Here is a 19086-nt window from a genome sequence, read left to right as displayed (position 1 = left end):
CCTTTGTCACCCCACCTTGCTGCGGCCTCCTAGGGACGCAGGGCCCTTGTTAACTCACAGTGCTGTTTGTCTCACGGCAGCCTAGACTTGGGAAGCTTTGAAAATTAAAGCCATTTTATCTTGTTAGAGCCTTCCAAGGAAATGAGACCCTTTGATTTGCGCCGAGGAAGACGTCCTGTGACAATGTCCTGAGCCTCCCTTGTTGATGTGTTCACAGCGAGGTCAGACCTCTCCAGCCGCGGGCTCCCCTGTGAAGGCGGACGATGCAGAACCAGGCAGGCGTTTGACGGGAAGTGTGGTCACTTTTATAGACCTGACCATTGACGTGCTCGAGGTTAGCAGCTTACTCAGGACCACACAAGGAGCTGGAGAAACAGCTGGCGGAGGAGCCTCCGCCTTCCAGCCAAATTCTTTTCCCAAAACTATCCACCTTCCTCAGGAAGCTAGTCTTTTTATAGCAGCCTAGCCTCCACCAAGAACCTGAGCGGGACGGTGAACAGAGCCATCCTCGGAGAGCTTCTGTCCCTTCCATGTTTCCAGTGGGCGAGCTGTGTGGCCTTTAACCGTGGGGATGAGTCAGGAGTGCCGGGCGCTCTGACAGGGGGTGCCTAGTGCCCCTCCCAGTAGAATCGGCCGTGGCAGCAGCGGCTGTGATGCCCTTTAGCTCCTAGGATTTTCCGTTTTAAGGTGAACATGTTGCTTTTATAAAAATTTGAGCACCTTAAGGATCTCTTTGGGAATTCTTTTGGTGGATGCAATTTGATGTCAAGCAGGGACATGAAGATTGACATCCTGCAACTTTCCTCTTATTGACAGATTCTACCTCTTTAACTTTTTTCTGTGTTTCTTTATCCATGTCTCTGAGCACCTCTTGCCGCCTTGCTGACAGTTAAGACTGTCCTGTTAGGAGTTGCGTTTGCTCTGTTCTGAGCTGCCCAGACCCAGGCGAGAGGTCAGTAAACCGCAGGCAGGCCTCTGTGATCTGCAGTGACTTTGAATTTGTTTTGGATTCAACACTCAGTGTAGGCATCACTGTTGAAAAGACATGAAAACAATGACAGAGACCTGCCATGGTGAATTTCCAGCAGTGGGCTCCATGCCTAGCGACAGTTCCTCTTATGTAGTGCTTCTTGGTGGAGTGACGACCGAGAGGGCTCCTGACTTCTGGTGAGTGTAAGTTCTCTTTGGTCTTGGCACCAGCAGTGAGACAGAAGGCGAGTGCAGTTCAAGGGCGTGTGCACAGGCACCAGGTGCTTCCCAGTGCAGTGAGGGGAGCGAGCCGCCAGGTGGCTCAAGTCTGGTAGCGTCTGCATTTTCAGTCCGTGATGATTACGCTGTTTCGCAGCTGTTTTCACTTCAGAGAGACCAGTTCCTAAAAAACATTCTGAGAATGGATTTTTTTTAGCACAATGTTAGAATGTTAACGCAGAAGATTGCCTTTTTAAATTGTGTCACTGACTAGTATTTACAGGTGTTTGGACCTGTGTACTGTGTTTAGATTTATATAAAAGCTTGAGCATTGTTTACCATTTTGGCTGAAGTAAGTCCCCCCACATTGTCATTTTAGAATGTTATGATAATTTATATGTTTATTTTGACATACTTTCCATAGTTACAAATAAAATTAATAGATACAGAAATTTATACTGTCAGCATGGTTCATATTGTTTTATTTTATGCTTCTGTTCTTTGGAAAATGAAGAGACACACAGTACCTAAAAAATCAACACAGAATTTTTGTGGACTTATTATTTCCCAAGAAGAATTTAAAAACCTACTTTATTCCATGAGAAGGAATTCACTCTGTAGCTTCCCACTGACATTAGACAAAAAGCATTAAAATGCCAAAATATTTGCTTTATTTTGGAATATACGTGCAATAAAGTTCAAGTAAAATTAACCCTTGGGATACTTGCTTTTTTTTTTTTTTTTTTAGCAGATCACGACAGAGCATCTTAATTTTGGTTCGTTTTGATTTTCAATCGCAGGTTTCCTGGAATTAGGATTCTTGTTCTGATAAGCTTAAGGTATATTAGAAAATAAAACACCTATTCCAAAATTTAATGTCTGGTTTCCTATTTATGTGGGTCCTTTTCTTTTTGCTTCAGCATTTTTGGGGAGAGTCATTAGAGTCATTTTTGGACGGAGTCACTTCTGTTACATAGTATGAAAAGGGAAAAGAAGGTGAAATTCAAATCAGGTTTTTTTCCTTTATGCTAATTCTGGTTAAAACTTTTGCTGGAGAAAAGATGAAATAAATTTTTATAAACATGTTTTAAAATTACCATGGTTTTATTTACTCTTGTTAACTTCCTGTGAGTATAATTACCTCAGAAAGGAAACCAAAGTCTTAATTGAGATTATTAAACATAATGTTTTCTTGTCCTTTTTTGTGAAGCAGAGGCTCTGTCAGCAGTTTGGATGGTGTGCATGAGGTGAGGCCTCATGACCCAGTGATCAATTCCAAAGACTGAAGTTTAAGGAGTGGTTGTGACTAACAGAATAGCCTTTATTGAACATTGCTCTGCTGTGCTTGGTCAGGAGCAGTGTTACTGTGTCGGATGGTCTTGATATATGTTCCATCGACTGTGCTGATTTTCCGCTTCTGTACGCGGGTAGCCATGTGGTAGCCAGGAGTCTTCAACAATGGGTCTTTGTTGAGGTATTAATTTCTGTCCAGGAAATTGATGTGACTTTTAAAAACTATTGCTGTGTGTGAAGAGTGTAGACAAAGTTGTATGGGTCTTGCCCCTCCCCCATGATTAGGAAAATAAAACAACGAAAAAGTATGTGTGGGTAGCACTTTTTAATTCTACTTATCTTTCATTTATTTTGGTGGCTTGGTATGAAAGTGGAATCTCTTGTCATGATGATAAATGGAATCTTTCGTTGTAATGATAAAGCAAGTTGATAAAGTAAGGAAGTGAAAATTGGTAGAAAGTGCTTAAAGATATAATTTAGTGTTATAATACTTTTAGATGCAATGTTTACTTATTGGGTGTAAACAACTTTATGTGTATGTGTGTGTTTAAAAAATATTCCGTAAGGAATTGACCTTCAAGAATCGTGAAGCACATTTTCCCCAACTTTATTTTTCATATTTCCTTATAAAGTTAAAAAAAAATTTTGCACTGTGAGTATTTTAATGCCATTTCCTCCTACTTTAAAATTGTTTTAAATTACTTTTATTTTGTACGTTGCTTCAGAAATGACAGTGAATTTAAGAATTAAGCTCTGGTGTGTGTAGAATACAAAAGTGCATTGATCACTGGGTGCCTCACCTCATGCACACCGTCCAAACTGCTGACAGAGCTGAGATTAAGTCAGGACTTCCTGCGGTGTGGGAACCACCTGGCTTGACTTGCATCACGCTGAATTGAGAAAGACAGGTAATGTTTATATGCCTTTTTTAATAACACTCTCACTAAGCTTCCACTATTTCAGGGGTTCGTGTGGCCGCCTCACGTATATTTGACGCCTTTACAATCTTAAAATGAAATTCATGGATAAGATAACCTATCTTAACGACACATTATGTTTTTTTAAGTCCGTACAATGTTTTTACTATAACCAAGAGAAGAAAAGGGAAGTGAGTAGTCTGTCAGGAGAATCTGTGTTTCAGCGTATAAATGTGAGACGCTGCGGCATGGGAACACACGAGGAGGCACTCAGCCGCCTGCCCCTAGCGCGGAGTCCCGATGTGACGGCCACAGGTACAGACTGCGACATCTGTGGGTGGTAGTGGCAGCTCAGCAAGCACTAGCGGCCATGATGTTGGCGTCACCATTTTTTTGAAATGGTCTAATTTGGTTAAATTTGGCATAAAGTTGTAGTTTTCCTTAACATACTTTGTAGCACATACTTTGTGGTTATGCAAAAACCCAGTTAGGTTCTGTGTTCAGATAATTATAAACAATTTTTGCTTTTCTGCACAGGAACGACCAGCAGGACTTCTGAAAGTTGTGAGGGACACAGGGCAGCCTCCAGCTGTGCGGGCTGTCCCGGGTGTTGCAGTGCTTCTAGCATTCCTAGTCTCCACCCCCTGAGTGCCAGCAGCACCCCAGTGATTGTGTCAACCAGAATGCCTCTATTCATTTCCAGAGCCCCCTTTAGGCCGTGGGCACATGGGCCACGAGGGCCCGTGGTAAAGCCCTAGCAGACTGCTTGGCCACGTTCCTTCACAGCACTGTTAACAGCCGTCTTTGTGGCAGGCAGTGATGGGGGCTGCGCCAGGGATGAGTGGCACTTGTCTCTTTCCTGAGGGAGCCCGGGATCTGCAGGAAAACACAAACAGATGCCATGTAAGGGAAAGTGAGGGGACTTGGGCGTAGGTGGGATCCAGGGTACGCTGCTTTCCTCCCACCTTTACATTCTCTCCTGGATTGTGGCCTGCCCTTAGGACCGTGGCCAAGGACACTGCCCTGAGGAAGCTCTGGGCGGGAATTCCAGCTCTGCCCCGTGCAGGAAGTGAGACCTGGAACCAAAACTCAGCTTGTCCAAGGGTTGGCTTCCTCGTTTGTAGGAATGAGGATAATGAGATTAGCTGCATAGTAAGATAAGATAACTGTAAGAAGTAAGACAGAAGTGTTGTAAAAAGAGAGTGCAGTGAGTGTGTCAAAGATTGTCTTTTACTAATTTTTTTTTTTAACAAGAAAAAACTGGCAGTAGGTGGGGCTAAGCCTGCTCTAATACTGTGTTTGCTCTTTCACTACAAACACTAAAAAAAATTCCCATGGTTTGTAATATCAGGTTTTCATCCCACACTTGGTCTTTTTTTCCCTTCCTGATTATTTTCTTTAGAAATAAAATATAAAATAAACGAAAGAGCCTTTTGTGCTTTTCATAAAAGTTGCAAGTTGAATGTTTTTGAAACCACACACCTCAGATGGAACTAGAACCCAGTTGTACCTCAGATGGGACATGAACCCAGCCAAAACCCAGACTGGGACTCGAACCTGTGAGCTGGGACTTGAGCCCACTGTCTTTTAGTTAAAATCACTCACCTGGCGTCAAGACTTACTGAAGCTCAGGTTCTTTATGTCTCAGCACAGAAGGAATTCAGTGAGAGGCAAAGTGATAGGCAAGAAGTAGATGTATTACTATAGGACACTGTGTGGGACACAAGCAGGTAGGCAAGGGACCCTACCCCAGGAACTAAGTGGGAAAGCAGGTTTATTTTGGGAGATACACACTCCGTGGGCAGAGCGTGGGCCATCTCAGAAAGCGAGAGCGGCCCTGAAATATGGAGTGCTTAGTGTTTATAGGCTGAGTAATTTCATAGGCTAATGAGTGGGAAGATTATTCCAACTGTTTTGGAGAAGGGGTGGGGATTTCCACAAACTGGACCACTGCCCACTTTTTGGTGTTTGATGGTCAGCCTCAGAACTGACATGGCACCTGTGGGTGTGTCATTTAGCTGATGTATTATAGTGAGCATACAAGGCTCAAGGTTTAGTGGAAGCTGAATCTTCTGCCATCTTGGACCTAATCAGTTCTCACCAGTTTATGTCGTGTCCTCAACGGCTACATCATTCTTTAAGGGTTGTGCCCTGCCCCCTTCCCTCCTGTCTCATGTTCAGTTGGCTGAGGGGCCTTCTTGACTTAGTGATGTCACCTCTGTCTTGAAACTGAGGCGAAAAGGAGAAGAGGTAGGAGTGGGAGGGTGTGAAGTAGAAAGACGTTTATTGAAATATATGTTAAAGTTACTGAAGTTTGTGGAAGGTTTATGTTGATCGTGCAGGTCATCCTGTAATATAACCGAACTCCATCCTGGAGAAGGAGGATGGCTTGCTGGATGTTGTCATCAGCCTAGTAGTCGTGGAGTCGCGAGGTATCTTGGTCACAGAACGTTTGAGTAGAATTGGCCTTTGAGTTGCAGAAATTGGTACTTGTAGCCCTAAACCGTCAGTTCTGTGGTGGAACAGCGAAGCCGATCCCAGTGACCAGCACAGTATAGACCGAGAAGTAATGGTTTCAGATGTGGAAGTGTGTTTCCAGCCCTTGGAGAGGTGGATGAGCTTCTCATTCTGCACATGCCATCGAAGTGAGTATGTTCTGGAAGTATCCTCAGAACCACAGAGGCAGGAGGTGATGAACTGCAGAGTGAGCAAGGACCCCATTCTTGGCTTCTGAGTAATACAGGTCCCCGGGCCTTGTCCAGATCTAGTTAGGGCTTCTCAGGGTGGGGTCTGGGGTCTTTGCTTCCCGCCCCTGCACCCCGCCCCCGGCCATGCCACGCTGCTTATGGGATCTCAGTTCCCCGACCAGGGATTGAGCCTGGGACCATGGCAGTGAAAGCCCAGAATCCTAACCACTAGGCCACCAAGGAGCTCCCAAGGGTCTTTGCTTGGAATAGGCTCCCCAGTTGATTCTGACAATAGAATCATGTAGTTTTGGGAGTCACCATTATGGATTGGAAAATGGATGCTCCAGAGATCGCATTAGCCTGTGTTAATGGTTGTTCGTTTGACATCTCTACCGGCTGTTCTCCCTAAACCTTGAAGCCAGCACGGGAAGAAGAAACATCTACACTCCCGACCGCCCCTCCTGCCCCGCCAGCTCCTAGTCCTGTTATTATCTTGATTTGTCTTCCTTTTACTCAAGCTCAAAACATCTCTTCCCTTTGAATGGTTTTCTGTTCCCTTTTCCCAGACCAGTTTATTACCATATGTTCTGTCCCTTTCATTTTTCTGATCTGTCCTTGTCCCTTCTCAGCACCACTGTTCCTGTCTGTTTTCATTAGCCCTCACCGGGGATTTGCCATGCCATTCGTTTTCCTGGGGTCACTCTCCCCCAGGTCACAGAAGTCTGAGGTCTGTTTTCTTGGCGTGTTGTTGCTGATACTGTGAGTTGAGTCACAGGCCTGGCATTCTAGCCCTTCCACAGGGTCATTACAGGTTTGGCCACAGTGGATAGTGGGCTTTTCTCTCACCCTCCCTCACCGTCCTCACCGCCCACACTCTTGCTGGTGGGGTATCTTCCCGGGGAGGGGGGAGCTCTCCCTGTTGCTCTCCCTATTGCCATCCGTCCTGATGGAGCTCAAGTGTCAGGTACTTGAGGACAGCTTCCTGGTCCCTCCTTTCCCAGATGCGCCCTCGTCTGCCTCTGAGCGTCCGCAGTGTGTTAGAGTTAAGGGGTTATCAGCTTACCCTTATTCTGCACATTAAGCTCCTTGAGAACCGAGACTTGCTCATCTTGATACCCCTGCAGCATTTGGTAAAGAGTCTTAAACATTGTCGGAGAGGCAATAGCTATTTGTTGGATTCTTTAAAGTTGAGATTACCTGGGAAGTGTCAATTGCTGCAAAGAATAAGAATGGAAACCCCTTATTACCTTTTCCTGCTTCAGCAGTGCCCCCGGTCCATATCAAAGGAGAGCATTTGGGGAGCCCAAGGAGGAGGTTGATTACGTGACTGTTCAGATTCAGACATTTCAGTGAGGCAGCTGCAGAGACTGAAAGAAAGCTCTTGATACTATTTTTGTAGGCAGCTTTACCTCTGGTTTTGGAAGTAAAGTATTAAATATGGAAAAGCTAAAATTACTTCTGTTTGACCACTGATGAGTTTTAGCTAAATTGAACTTTGTGTCTGAGGAGAGAATTCTGAGCATTTGGGTAAAATAGTCAAATCCATAGTCCCGTTTTGTGCAGGAGCCCCTGTACCCCCATCACTCCCTAACTCTAAATCCTCCCTCCTCGGTGAAAACCGGCATCTTGCTGCCAAGAGTGGGGCCTCCTGGCCGCCTGAGTTGTAGGCAGGTAACTTGTCCGCTGTCGAGGGGCCTGGGTGAGTACTGCTGGTGTCCTTACGGAGCTGACAGCTCTGCGGGAGCCTGGAGCCTCGACTTCTGTGCTTCTGGGGAGACGACCTGTGGGTGTTACCTAGTGGCTTAGAGGCAAGAATTGAATTCATTGATGCTGAAACAGGAGTGCTGGTTTAAATTCGTAATTTTCTGCTCTTTAGTAATTGACCATATTGAAGGCATTTAAAAATAACCATCCCAGGCTTCCCTGGTGGTGCAGTGGTTGAGAGTCCGCCTGCCGATGCAGGGGACACGGGTTCGTGCCCCGGTCTGGGAAGATCCCACATGCCGCGGAGCGGCTGGGCCCGTGAGCCATGGCCGCTGAGCCTGTGCGTCCGGAGCCTGTGCTCCGCGACGGGAGAGGCCACAGCAGTGAGAGCCCCGCGTACCGCCAAAAAAACAAAAACCAAAAAACCCCAAAAAACCATCCCTTTAAATAAAGCAGTTTCCACTTGAAAACCATCGCTGTTCCCTTGTAATGTGATGCCAGTTTATATGATCTCTTACAGTGAAAGAAAGGCAGGTAAAGTCACAGCCCAGGGTATTAGTCTTTACTGTTTTACTACTTGGCATGTCATCTTAGGCAGAGCTTCGTTAATTTCATTTTAAACCTCAGTGTTCTCTTCCAAAAAATAGGAATAGTGTTGGTACCTCCCTCGTAGGCTTGTGGGTGGGTAAAATGAGGTGAGTTGATGGATGGCAAGCACTTAACGGTGTATCTCTCGTGATATGAGTGTTTTCTCCATGGAACACTGCAAGGCATTTTTGTGCTTCCATTTTGTATTTTTTCTAAGAGCTTGGTACCTTTCCAAGGAGCGGCTCAGGTCTCCTGGGATGAGAGTCAGGCCTGTGACTGCAACTGATGGGGCCACAGGTGGATCAAATCCAGAGAACTGGGAATGCTTGTCGGGCGATGAATCAAAGAACGGAACTTCTTTCCCAAGCGTGCTGTAGATCCCGCTGGGCTCTGTGACTTTGTTCCAGACCAGCAGGGCGGCGCTGGAGTGGGATCTGAAGAGGTGTACAGTTCCCTCCTTGGCCCGAGTCGGCTGACCAGCTGGAGGCACGTCCTCTACTGCGCCAGCACAGAAAGGGCCGGCTCAACCCAACTTACTCATCCGTTTATTTTATGAACTTGGCTTGGAATGAAGAATATCTCGGGCCCTAAATGATGCCGTTGCAAAATCAGTAAAAGCAGACCTGATGTAAAGAAAGATATAAAGAGTGGTAAAACCAAAGAGGAGGAATTGTGTAGGATATTTTAATGATCTGGCAAAGTTTGTAAAGCATTTATTGTTTCTAAACATAGAGTATCATTGATGTTTAACAGTATCATTGATGTTTAACAGTAGACTTCACTTTTACTTGAAAGTATCTAATTTACCATACACATAACATTATATATAAATAAATATCCTTGTACATATATTTATTTCTGAAATGTGGCAAATACTCAAGTAAAAACTTCTTTTAGGTGCCCATTTGGGTTAAAACACTAGCACCTAGAGAATCTTAGTATGTATCTGCCAGTAGTTTCAGTCCTGCACCTTGATTACTCAGATCTTGTTAAGTGAATCTGTGTAGGCGGTTATGTGGTATGCAGTCCTTGCTTGACAGAATAGATTTTTTTTTTCCTTTAAATTAGTAAACACAACTAGACAGTGGTCTTCAGTGTGTATTAGATGAAATGCTTGAAGGTACCTGGAGGGGACACCAGATACAGAGTTGAAGTTCTTGTAGCAAGTCTGATTTATTCTAGGAAGACCAGCTAACACATTGTTTCTGCAGAAGTAACTGTAGGGGCTTGTTACAGATTCCCTCCATCTCGCTTGTTTCACACATTGGGATGCTGTAGTGGAAATCTTTAAACAGTGCCCTGGGCCTCGTTTTAGCAATCAGCTAAGCTAAATAGGTATATTTATGCCAGGTTCCATTAATTGGTACCTTTGCTATTTTTAAGGGATAGGCCCAGGCCTCCATTGCAATAACATAAACGAGTGATTTTTGAATTGCTGTACAAGTAATATTTTAATAACATCGTACAGTAAAACATCACAGCAGTCCCAGTAAATCTTAGAAATGAGCAGGTTTCGTTTTCCTACTTTCCCTGCATGTTTTTGTCTATATGCACACTTGGTTTTTACACGGTGAAGGTTATTGATTTCTGCGGCCAGTTTGGCGGCTTCAATAATGGCAGCTTTGGTGATTTGAAGCCAAGTTTGAGAATCATTGCTAAGGATATAGTCCTGTATTTAACAGAATAAAATTTAAACAAATGTATGTTAATTGATTCATTTTTTGACAGGTATTTACTAAATATCCCTAGTTCTGCACTTCCTCATCTGTAAAATGGGAATGGTAACAACGTGAGGCACCTGAGGGAGGTGGGGATTTGGTTGAACAGGAGAGGAAAGAATGTGAGCATGCATGCGATCCCCCTGGACCTCAGGATGCAGGTCCAGACCTGCCAGTTAGAGCCATGTGGGCCAGTGTGCCCACACCTGAGTGGGACTTCATTTTTAATCACAAGCTGATGAGATCTGAAGGAACTGAGTTATATGTTTAATAGCTATAACATCATCTTGGCCCCAGTTCTCTAAAAATGGCCCTAGGGCAGCAGCTGGAGTTTTCTGCTGAGGCATTGATTCTGTCTTGGGAGAAATTCTGAGTGTCTTTATTACTTATCTGGGAAATAGGTGAAGGAACTTGCACGTAGGGTGGGTAGACTGATGCTAGCAGGAGAGACGTAGTACAAATCTTGGCAGTTCAGTTGTGGAAATGAATAAAACGGCTGTTAGAGTATCATTATTGTTGGCTCCAGACAGCGGTCGAAGGTGTAGTTTAATTCTTCCACGTTGTTGGATCCCCCAAGTTGATATCTGAATGGACACACATTTAGAAGTAGTGATTTTGATCAAAATGTTTGACTATTGTATAATATAAAGAATATGCGATCACAAGAGTGCAGTATTTTCAGGAACACATGGTGGTGTGTGTGGACGTGAGAGCGCCGTGCTGATACAGAGGTGTATTTTCAGGAACACATGGTGGTGTGTGTGGACGTGAGAGCGCCGTGCTGGTACAGAGGTGTATTTTCAGGAACACGTGGTGGTGTGTGTGGACGTGAGAGCGCCGTGCTGGTACAGAGGTGTGCAGTCTGCTGAGTATTTTCAGGAACACGTGGTGGTGTGTGTGGACGTGAGAGCGCCGTGCTGGTACAGAGGTGTATTTTCAGGAACACGTGGTGGTGTGTGTGGACGTGAGAGCGCCGTGCTGGTACAGAGGTGTATTTTCAGGAACACGTGGTGGTGTGTGTGGACGTGAGAGCGCCGTGCTGGTACAGAGGTGTATTTTCAGGAACACGTGGTGGTGTGTGTGGACGTGAGAGCGCCGTGCTGGTACAGAGGTGTATTTTCAGGAACACGTGGTGGTGTGTGTGGACGTGAGAGCGCCGTGCTGGTACAGAGGTGTGCAGTCTGCTGCGCTGGCAGCAGTCATGTTTTGCAGGAGGATATTGTTATTCTTGACATCAACTTAAAAAACTTTAGGCTGTTCTGTAACATGGCTCGACGGTCATTCTTTCCTCCCTTGCTGGGATGTATCCTTGCAGACTTCACTGAGGAGCTAACTGATGAGCACTTTTCAGAACCTGGGAAAAGCCTTGGAGTCACACTGGAATTCAAATCCTGGTTTTGCCTTGTGCTCCTGACCAATGTACTTGACCAAGACAGTGGTGTGATCTCCTTCATATTTGAAGAAGATCACTGGTGCCACATGGATATGAGGGTTCACGAGTGGGAGAGAAGGTGCCAGTTAGGAGGTTGGTGCAGTGGTCCAGGCAGGAGGAGATGGTGGAGTGGACAGGAGTCTTGGCCGGGAGGTGGAGAGACTGATGTGTGTGATGTTTTGAAGTTGGATCGATAGGGTTTGCTGATGGATTGGATGTGGGGAGTGAAGAGCAGGGAGGCAGGGATGAACCCTGAGTGTGTGTTTGATCATTTGGATGAATGCAGATGCCATTTAGGGGCAGGAGAGACATAGTTTGAAGAGAGGGGTGGGTGGGAATTGAGAATTGAGAAGTGCTATCTTCCTTGCTCCTATGAACCTTTTGATAAATCCTTTTAAGAGTGGAATTTCATAGATCTGACTTACATAATATTGCTACAGATGACTTGGAGAGGAAATACCTCATGAGGGAGGCTTCTGGGAGTCTCCAGTTGGTTCTCATGCCTTCGGAACATCGGAGAAAGAAATCTTTTGGAAACTCTCAGAAAAATCCTTTGGAATGACTGGGAGGATTTGTCCACGTGAGCTGTGATTTATTCCAGAGTGGCGTCCTGCTCTGTATTTTAATCGGCATGTGCTTTGTCTCAACTCGTCCCACAAAGGAACAAGTTCCTCAAGTGGTGAAGTGTAGTGTGTGGACAGCCCTCCAGCTGGATCTCACACAGTGTCCTTTCCTTAAGGCAATGAGAAAAAGGAAAGGAAAAACGCAACTTTCATACTAGCTTTCAGCTCCTAAACTTTATTTTCCAAACCATTTGTGTTTGCTTATACCCCCATGTTTTTCCTTAGTAAATTCAAATGATGAAAAAGATCAAGATTCATTATGAAATTTGTGATTACCACTCTGGCCGAGAAAACCGATTAGTTCTGGTGTGTACCTCTCTCTGCAGCGTTAGAGTCCCTGCGGAAGGACCCAGGTGTCTTTGATTTGGGCTCTGTAAGGTGAGAGATCCTGACCCTCTTTTTCTTTTTTTTCCCCCAGAAAGAGAGGGCCTTTGATATTTTGAAATATGCCTTGTTGCTGCCTAGCCTCTGGCATCTCTGCCTGTGCTGGTGGCCAGCTTTGACCATTCTCTGGCCATCGTTGGTTCAGGCCCGTACCCCTGAGCGGTCCTCACATGCCCAGGTGCTGCCATTCAGACCACAGACTGAGAATTACTTAGTTAATCTACCTGCAGAGAGCTTGTATTTCATGATTGGCCCTTGTCAAGAAATTGTGCCACTCCTGTGTAGGATTTTTTTCATCTGTAGTGTAATCGGATGGGTGTACCATCTGAAATTTCATTTCTATTTTTAAGTGAGAATTTAATTCATCTTACTGACTTTGGCAGTCAATCCAAATTTCAAAATGGAGAACCTTAGAATGATTTTTTTTAATAACCCTTTTGTTCTCCTGTGGATTGATACTACAATTTCTTGAAATCAAGTTTTAAAGATACTTTAAAATTTTTTATTATGAAGACCGATTGCCTTTTTTAAATAAAGGAGTTGTCTTACAGTTAAGCTGGAATTGCTCTAGGATATGTCTGTATGTTTTGCTGTTGTGATGCTTTTCTGTGTGCACTGTGGTGGTTTGCATTTATTCTCCCCTCTTGGGCTAACTGGCAGTGCTCCTGCAGACAAGCAACATTGTTACTCATTGTTATGCCCACAAAGAGAGCACAGCTCCCCACACCCTCCCTTGCCCGGCACAAAGCAGCTACTCAATGAAAGGACGCCGAGAGACTTCAAATTGCTCTCTTCTGACAATCACGTCCCTCTTCTTCTGTACCTAGTCATGGTGTGGATTATCTTGTATCCTTACAATGTGTTTCCAAGGGTGTGTTTTGGCATCAGAACATCCTTGTTCGTGGGGAAAAGTCAGCATATGGATGTTCAGACATTGGAAGGGGAATCACAGGGAAGTTCTATTAAATCCGGACTTACAGCGCCAGCTGTGCTTCTGTCATTGTCCAGTTGTTTTAGTCTTCATAGCCTTCACTCCAGGTCTGTTGTGCTGTCCTCATCTTTCTGGGTTTCACACAGGCGTCCCTTTTAGCAGAATGTCCTTTTCCTGCTCTATTGAGACCAAGCCCATCCCACACCTCCTCCCTTCACAGCCTCACTGTGCTTGGATGGTTCCTCCCCTCTTTAGTCTCTGAAGAGGAAAACGTGCCTCTTCCTACCACAGCTGCCCTTCTGGGTCCAGCTCCGTTTATTTTGTACCCTTTCCTCTTGTTCTTTCCGCCACCTGCCCAGAAACTTTCTGAAATCAGAGATCTCTTCCTTTGGCCCTCTAGCTGCTTAGGTTGCTTTCCTACTCCTCTGTGTGCCTCGATGGCCACAGCTTTTCAGAGCGTCCCCTCCATGCCTGGCCTTTGGCCTGACGCCCACTCCTGGCCTGTGTTCAGGGCTGTGTGGAGCCTGGTGGGAGGGGCCATCCCTGGGGGAGGGGCTTCATCCATTGCTTCTAGACGAATCCCCCGCTTCATTCCCTGGGCTTGCAGGGGTGGGCTTCTGAGGAGGGCAGTGAGAGAAGGATCTCTCCTTAGATTGTCATGTTGTCCCCCCCCGCCCCCCGGTCTCCTGAATCCGTTGGGGCTCTTATGGTCCCCTCTCCCCACCCGGAACTGGCAGATCTGGGCTGTCTCCTGAGGTGACCCATTGCCCTTTGGTTTCTGCAGACATCCTCTACTTCTTCGCTGGTCTGTTCCCCGCCCACCATCGTCCCCTCCAGACTAGCTTGTTTACCAGCTGCTGTTAGGAGCTTCGTGCCCCACTTCATGAGGACTTGTACCCACTTCACAGATGAGGGGCAGAAATGAACTGATTTAGCTGAAGTCACACAGCTGGTAAAAGCCCAAGCCTTTGACCTCAAAAATCTGTGTTTTTAAACATTGTTGCATTGCCCTATTGTAGCTTCCTAGCACTTAAAATTCTTTGAACAGTGAGATAAAATTTTTAGACAAAAAATTTGGATAACATGTTTAAGAACACTGCTAATATGTAATCCATCAGCAGATACAGTGAAGCAGAATCTGTTCTGATGCTATGTTTTAATTAGCAGAAATGGACTTGGTATCCTGGTTGGCTGATGTGGGAGGCCACCAGCTCTGGGTGTAGGCGGGGAAGCCTGGGACCTCAGGGTCAAAGGTTGCCAGGGTCAGCTTCTGCCGGGAGGCCACGTCTCATGCCATCAGCTGCTTGAGGACGAATCGGAGCGTCTTCACTCTGAGGAGCTTCCGTGCGATGAGGTTATGTCCGTGGGCGGCCTGGTGGGGACACTGCTTTGTTGTTGCCCCCGTTTCCTCATCTGTAAGGTGGGGGTAGAAACAGCACTGCCGTATCAGGTGGAGACGATACAGCTTGTGCACGTGGCCTCCGAGTTAATGAGTATCCAGTGCTTAGCGAAGGTTTCAAGGGCTGTGTAAGTGTTGGATGTAAAATAATCATTACTGTTATTGTTAATAGAGACCCAGTGGATACTCGATTTATGGCAGATTGAGAGGGCGTGTGCCTGTTCTTGTGTGTGTGTGTTGAAACACAACAGGTTCGTTTCTCAGCAGCTCTGCTCCTCGAGGCTTGGGTGTCACGGTGGGAGTGTGATGGGGGGTCGAGTTTGATGCAGTGATGTAGCTGCTGTCGCTGTATTTCGTGGAGCCTGAGGGTGCCGGGCTGCCCTCCTTTTCCACCCGCCTTGGTTCCCTCAGGAAGATCTGCAGGGCCATGGAACTGACGGATCTTCCTCAAGGCCAAGGTGGCAGACATTCTTGGCAGTGAATTTCCTCCTGGAGTTCTATAATACTCTGATTTAGTTCTGTCAAGCACAGGAACCATGTTTTTGTTATTCTTAAACTGCTTAAATTGGCTGAGCCTTCTTAAAGGCTAATGACATTCTAGTCACACCTTAAACGTGCCACTCCTTTACCAGCTCTTTGGCTGTAGTCCATCTTTGCTTGTATGTTTCTTTTATTCAGTTTATTGTCCATTTCTATTTCATTGAGTAATGTATAATACAGACTGTGCCTAGTTTGCTCCCTAGCTTGCACACATTCAGTTGAGCCATTTCTATATTTTGTTATGGAATTGATTTTAACTTATTTTTGTAACTCAGAGAAGAAATTCATAATAAAATTGAGTATTTAAAGGTATTGCCATTCTTACACTGCTGAAGATGTGTTGTTCTCTTTTTGACTTAGTGCTTTTTAAGTTAACTAATGTTAATAACTAAAACATCTTTTTCAAGAAGCAAAAATGTAATGATTTATTAGGTTTCCAAATCTGGCCAACCATGAGAATCCTAAGCGGTGGGGAGGGAGGCTTTGAAATGATTATATTCTGCTGTAGTTCCCGTTGCCAGTCCCAGGTGACTGTGACCACGAATCGGGTTCTCTGGGTGGTGTGGTTGGGTGGGCAGAGACTCTTCCCTGTTCTGCAAGGAAGGATGGGTGGGATGCACACAGGGTTCTTGCTCCCCAGCTGCAGGTCTTTTCTGTTTCCTGTATTTTGAATATGTTCTGGAGCCTTTAAAAAGTGGGTGCCTTTCAGTTCTATTCCCATTTGTTATACTGTTCTTTGACCATGTGAACAGTATTTGAGATGAAAATGAAATTTAAAAAAAGTAGGACGATCATACCCTTAAAACAGAAGCTTCATCTGGAAAAATGTGAACTATTCTGCAGGCATAGTTTTTTTTTTTTTTAGTAAATTTATTTATTTATTTATTTATGGCTGTGTTGGGTCTTCGTTTCCGTGCGAGGGCTTTCTCTAGATGCGGCAAGCGGGGGCCACTCTTCATCATGGCCTCTCTTGTTGCGGAGCACAGGCTCTAGAGCACTGGCTCAGTAGTTGTGGCTCACAGGCCTAGTTGCTCAGCGGCATGTGGGATCTTTCCAAACCAGGGCTCGAACCTGTGTCCCCTGCATTGGCAGGCGGATTCTTAACCACTGCGCCACTAGGGAAGGGAAGCCCCTCTTGTGAGGATTTTTAAGCCGCTTTTCTATCAGCTGGACCTTGGCTGGAACCACCTTTATAGAAATGTGGTTTACTCTTCAGTTCCTCAGAGTGCCTTGCAGTTCCTGACTTGCCCCCGATTTATGTCTGGTGACTGTAACACTGCCTGTGTTTGAAGTTACCCCAGATATTAAGAAAGTGAATGATTTTTAGTTTTTCTCCTATAAAGTTGATGGTGGAATCTAAAATGAAATCCACAAATTGTCTTTGACTCTCAGTGTCTTTTTCAAACACTCTATCTACTACTTAAACTCTCAGTATTCACATGATATAGTTCCTAATCGCTACATTGTGTCTTGCCAGTTGAATATATTCAGATGGAATTTATAATATAAATTATTATTTTTGTTCTGTTGTTGACTATGAAGACTTAGAAATCCATGGAAATTGAGAGTACATTTTTTTTCTCTAAATATTCAGAAGGGGAGTTCCTTTAATAATTTTGATCTTGCCTACAGTGGTTGTGTTAAATTTATATTTAGAAACAGAGTCCTTATTTGGCATCTACTTTGCCCCATTTTGAGAGTTTATTTTAAAAGAAGCAGTTGATGTGTTCTGGCTAGTATATGAAGAAAGTAACTGATTCATTCAACTTCAGGAAGTATAGCAAAAAGAAGAGAAAGCGTCATAGAGGTCTCAATCTGTGGTACATGAACTGAAAGCATAGTTGGGGCTTTCTCTACAGAGAATCCTCTCTCTGAACAATGAACAAACATAGGGTGCTGGCTCTTTCACATTTAGAGTGATGAAACCTTAGGCCCCGCGTGCCGAGGCTCGCATTCTGTTAGCAGTGAGTGACCCTCTACTTCCCTTTATTTCTTCTGCTCGCAAACCTCAGGGCTTGATGTGTGCAGGTGCCACTCTTGGGCGTGGAGGTAGTTTGGGTCTGTGGGCCTTCTGTGGCGGGCAGAACCGATCGTCCTCTTCCCTCCCAGCTGTTTGCACAGGCCCCGAGGGCTGAAGAGGGGACATGGGAAGAGCTGCAGCATCAGGATTGCCACTACACCTGCTCTTCTGAGGACGGTGAGGACGGATGGGAGGAGGAGAGGAGGAGAACACAGAAAAAACAAAGATGGGAGAGGCACTCTAGAGAAGTGCCGGGGCTTGAAACAGTGCCCAGGGAGGGGAGCTGTCTGTTGTCGTGGACCCTTCCTGCCCAGCCTCGGCTGCCACTGTGTGAGCAGAAATGTTCTAGGTCATGCGACAGAAGTCTGACCTGAATCCTAAAAACAGCGTCACATCCCTCAGTCAGGTCGCAGACTGGAGCCAGTTTATGGACCCAGAGCCCTCCAGCGAAGGGGAGGCCAGCTCCTCTCGAGGAAGGACCCCAGCACTCTGCCCGAAATTGGTGCCATTAGTCTTTCCCCTAGACTTTGCCAGAGGGCCCTGCGGCCTTTCACTAGGGTAACTGCGTATTGGGGAAAAGGAAATAGTTGGATTTTTCAGGCTCTAAATTGATCCTAATTCCAGGAGACCCTGGCCCTGAACTGACACTAACTCCAGGAGACCCAAAATGTCACTGGTCAGAGTAGGGGCTTACAGAGGTCAAATGATCATGGAATTTTACCTTAGGTCCCCTCCTGGTGGGCCCAGTGGATCCCTGAGCCCATCCTGGGGTTATATCCCCCGTTTTGGAATGCCTGATTGAATAGACATAGCAGCTGAGACAATCCCCACGTTGGTTCCCTGAGCTGCAGAGTGAGGGCTGTGATGGTGGGAAAGGCCAAGTGGAAACTAGTAGAACCACCTCTCCTGAGGAAAATGGTGACCCAAGAGGACACCACCTTCCTGGGGGGACCATGGAAGTTCGCGCCTCTACCAGGGGAGGTGACTCCGGCCAGTCCCCGTTCACCGCACCTGCTCAGCCTGTGCGGAGAGAGCCGCAGGGTCTTGGGGGCGCCAGGGCGTTACTGTGAGCTCAGCCTGGTGGGACTGGTCGCAGCTGCTGCACAGGGCGTGAGCTCATAAGCGCCTTCCCTGCGGTTCAGCCCTGACCCCGGCAGGAGCTTTTCCTTTACACCTGTCCGTGAGGACTGCCAGAAGCAGCGTGCGGCTGGGCCAAGGCCAGTGGCTCCCTGCCGCGGTCCCGCTGCGGGGGAGTGTCAGCTCTCCAGCCCCGGGGCGCAACTCAGTGGGCCGGGGTCTTGATCCCTCCTCCCTTCACGAGACACCACGCTGGTCTGTTACGTGGATGAGCTGCTGCTGGGCCCGTCCAGTGCTCTGGACTTAAGTGGTGAGACGTTTGCACGTCACAGGGAGGGAGAGAAATCTGACTACAATTTGGAGGCCTTCTACCGCAGTGAAATCCCTAGGGTCCTGCGGCGTGGGCATGTCAGGATACCCTCCTAAGGTGAAGGATAGGCTGTTGCGTCTGACCCCTCTTACAGCCACAGCAGAGACACAACACCTAGCAGCCCCTTTGGACTTTGGAGGTGATGGATTCTTCATCTGTGTGTGTCACTCTGGCCCATTTCCTGAGCGATGGAGAAAGTTGCTGCTTTTGAGCAG

General features: G+C 46.1%; 1 protein-coding gene across 9 annotated transcripts in view; it reads left to right on the top strand.

The window, feature by feature from the left end:
- Positions 1–19086, top strand: part of GMDS (GDP-mannose 4,6-dehydratase) — a 481231-nt gene that overhangs the window by 32618 nt on the left and 429527 nt on the right. For 2 of the 9 annotated variants that reach the window (XM_089918199.1, XM_089918198.1), the window contains exon 1: positions 2376–3389. The exons of 6 other annotated variants lie outside the window; for them this stretch is intronic. The gene's annotated coding sequence lies outside the window, so the exon portion shown is untranslated. Of the gene's footprint in view, positions 1–2373; positions 3390–19086 lie in introns of those variants that run through there. One more of the 9 variants, XR_016394490.1, reaches the window with a different exon arrangement.

Source organism: Delphinapterus leucas, chromosome 10, assembly GCF_059928025.1.
Source record: "Delphinapterus leucas isolate spDelLeu-1000000601 "Yukka" chromosome 10, BTC_Dleu_Yukka2, whole genome shotgun sequence".
NCBI lineage: Eukaryota > Metazoa > Chordata > Mammalia > Artiodactyla > Monodontidae > Delphinapterus > Delphinapterus leucas.
This window is presented reverse-complemented; position numbering and strand designations above follow the sequence as displayed.